This window comes from Polypterus senegalus, chromosome 2, assembly GCF_016835505.1.
Source record: "Polypterus senegalus isolate Bchr_013 chromosome 2, ASM1683550v1, whole genome shotgun sequence".
Lineage (NCBI taxonomy): Eukaryota > Metazoa > Chordata > Cladistia > Polypteriformes > Polypteridae > Polypterus > Polypterus senegalus.
This window is the reverse complement of record NC_053155.1, coordinates 239,273,964-239,277,686: the sequence shown is the minus strand read 5'-3', so window position 1 is coordinate 239,277,686 and position 3,723 is coordinate 239,273,964. Positions and strand designations below refer to the sequence as shown.

The 3,723-nt window shown below is 40.0% G+C and overlaps 1 non-coding gene across 1 annotated transcript; it reads right to left on the bottom strand.

The window, feature by feature from the left end:
- Positions 1–302: 302 nt before the first annotated feature.
- Positions 303–487, bottom strand: LOC120524726. The gene has a single exon (XR_005632841.1). It is a non-coding gene; the product is annotated as a U2 spliceosomal RNA (small nuclear RNA).
- Between the last annotated feature and the right edge of the window lie 3,236 nt (positions 488–3,723).

The window sequence follows — 3,723 nt, the reverse complement described above, 5'->3', positions numbered from 1 at the left end:
ATTCTACAGCAGCTTTCTGCAGATGAGGCTGAATTCACGCACGCTCCAAGTGCCATGGAGGAATGTTCCTAATATTATTTCTGTCTCTGATGCATCTTTAGGATGGTCATCACCATGATTGCAAAAATAATTGGCAATGTGGATATTGTACTACCAAAACACCACAACACTCCTCGCATGGCTCAACAAAATGTCTACACATGACAGGGAATGAAGTGATTTATTCCTTCATTTCTAGAGACCCTTAATTATACACAAAATAACAGGCAATTGCATGTGGGCTTAGCACACAAAAACACATAAACCTGTGTGCATTAAAGAGTCAACACACAGAAAACACTTGGAATGCAGGAGGCCTTATAAAATATAAATATAAATATAATAAATATAAACCTTATGCACACACCCACACCCCTTTTCTTTTTAGATATTAAACTGATAAGAACAGATACTGCACTTGATTTTTGCCAAAAGGCCGAGAAGCGATGCACACACCCACACTCCTTCACGTACATCAGGTTTAGTCCCCAGTTAGGATGACGTGCAATTCACTTGAATGCAGGAGGAAACTTGAGAGAGATGCATGTGTCATCATGTCTCCTGATATCCTGGTATCCCCACAATTCCATTCTTTCTCCGTCCTCTTTAATAAAATTCAGATTTGGAAGGGCTTGGAGCTCATCCCAGTAGCACTGGCAGCAAGGCAGACGCCAACCTCCCAAAGGCACATTCATCACTCACCTATATTGGGTCTTTTACCTTTTCATAATATACATATTAATGGCAACAAACATGGGAATTATTGGCCTCAGCTGGTTTAATCTATATTTAAAGTATTATCCACTTGTTTAAAGGAGGCAAAACTATCCATCCTTAGCCATTTTTTATCAGCATTAATAGAAGCATCAGGCCAGATCTAATCTTCTGCGACTGACAACAAACTGACAACCAGTGTCGGCAGATTGGGATGATCAGAGTCAAAGCTTCCAGTTTCATATTCAGAAATTCTCCCCTGTAGCTGAAACTGTAGCTGCTTTTATCAGCTGAGCCACTGGGGACTCTGAATATGAATGCATTACCAATATGATATTTATATAAGATAATACCCACAGTAGAAACTAGACAGAGATTTATATGGCTTTCAAAGGCAGAGGTGCTCATTTAAAAGAGAAAAAAAATGATCTTGCAAAGTTTATTATGTATACACGATAAAATATCTGCATTTCTGGGGATTTTAGAGTTTAAAGAGAGTTTAATTGGAGGGATTAATTGTTTGGCTGCTCTTAGCCAACCTCTTTCAAGTCTGGCAGCTTCCACTCGTTAAGGAAACGTGTGGGTGGTCTGCACACCTGCAGAGAATGAACAATGGAGTGAACGTGGAGCCTGTTTTATGTTGAAAGAGGGAGATCGGCCACGCTGTAATAAAGGTAAATAAAACTTTTAGCCACAGAACCCAGTCATTTAACTTGTACTTTATGCCTAGAGCCATTCCTCATGTAGTTTGTAGGAGACACAAATCACTCAGAATTAACAAGCATTTTAATGAGAAAATGTCAAGGTTTTAATGGGAGGACTCATTATGGCAATGAGAGAAATGCAAGTCCAATGCTGGAACGTCCGTCTTTAGGCTGTGCTACAAGGATGAACAAAATGATAGTAATGAAAGTTAAACATGCAGTTCAATGGTGAATTTCATTTAAAAGCTGCCACAAACAGAGCAAAATCCATAGGTTTTTTACACAGCTGTTTGCAAAGAAACGGTCTAAATGATGACATTCAGAATGATCTCACTTTCTTGAGACATATGCAAGTACATCATGTAACAATATTGGTCAAGCCAGTGAGCGAGTGAATTACATAGGATAGCCATGTGGCTAAGCAGTGTACTGAGGAATGAAACCCCACCATGACACTATCGCTCTTTGTAATTCCAGTGCAGAACAAAAGCACTGCTGGGGGGCAGTATCTTCTATGTAGGTGTGGAGTCTTCTGGAGATGCACCACCTTTTAGAATACAGAGAGTAAGGCATCCTGGGCAGGAACACCTAATGTTTCCCTCACGCAGTACAGAAACTATTGTTTAATGTCATACATCAGACTGTGCAGTCCTTCTGAAGGCTTGAAGTGCTAGACAGAACACCAGCTTGGAGTCCTTACTGCAGTTATTTGTTTACTCCTTACCTACAAAGCAATTTGATGGCTGGAATGGAATAAGCCTGTAATGCGATTTAAAGACTGCTTCCTGAAGGCCCTTGTAGTTGACTAGTAGGAGAAAGTGAGGCAAGGGATGACAGACACAGTGTGTGAGGAGCTGGTAGAGGAAAAAGGAATGTGTAGGGGGTACCCTACTTGGCAGATTAGAACTTCAACCCACATAATTAGGCCCAAAGATGTAGCAGAATATGCTTTCTCCTTTGTTTTTTTTGCTTTGTTTGTATATATGATTTTTTTTGTTAATATTATATTATTGTTAACTGTTCTGAGACACGCGAATAAACATCTCAAGTACTGTTGTAATAAGAACAAAGTTAAGGTGCCTCAGGATTATTTTGAGCAAGAAAGCTGAACCAGGAGAAAATAAAAGACTTAGAGAGTAAGCCAAAAATGAGGTAGAGGTCAAAACCAAGAAGTCAATAAATCTGAACGAACATAACCAATGGGGCACGAACAAGAATGTAGTAGAAGGGAAGGGGCCTGAGCTGCCTCGAAAGCTTGCATATTGTAATGTTTTTAGTTAGCCAATAAAAGGTGTCATTTTGCTTGACTTCTCACTGCATCCATAATGGCTAACACAGTACAACACCCTAGTACTAGGAGAGAACAAAACACAGATCAAAGCCACAGAAACCTAATGCTAGGCCTTACTTGCAAAATAAGCTAACTAACATCAGAGATTTGTTGTAAGGAATATCCACCAAGGGATACCATATTTGTACCAGAAATACTGATGACATCGCTGATCTGAATCTTGTGATAATGAGAATGGGAACGTGATGATTGTGTGCTCAAAATAGCATCACCTAAATAATCAAAATAAAGATATATTATGGTGGAATGGGTTAGCTTATCCCTCCTAGCAAATGGCATAAACCAGGATCAAAACCTAGACAAAGTGCCAGTCCATCGCATGGGCAAACACACAAGGGCCAATTTAGAGTTGCCACTTTACCTGGGGAGTTGCCAACCCGGATCCCGAGTTGTTTCGTCGTGTAGTGGGTGCGGCAACACACGGTACCAGTGCATGCTCCCCAACTTGACTTGACTTTACCTAACCTGTATATGTTTGGACAGTGAGAGGAAACCCACATAGAGGACATGCAGGCTCCTTGCAGGGAGGACCCATGATGCAAACCCTGTTCTCCTTACTGCAAGGCAGCAACATTTCCACTGCACTACCCATGAAAGCAAAGTAGGGAACCAAAATTAACACCTTTAAAATAGGAACTAATGTGAAAACTATGGTCAGAAATAAAATCTTCATGTTAAAAACCCCAAACAAGACAAAAATATGCATATAATACAGTCCAACATCACTAACAAACTAAAACTTATTTGTTAATTTTGTGTACCTCCAATTTTTCATCTCTTCCTGTTGCCATGTTATTTAATATACCATGTCACACATGAATGCTACAGGAATATTTTGAGAGCTCAACACAGGTAAGTATGCCTTTTCTCCCTTTGCCTCTAGACCAGAGGAAGCAACCAACGAGAACTTTTGAT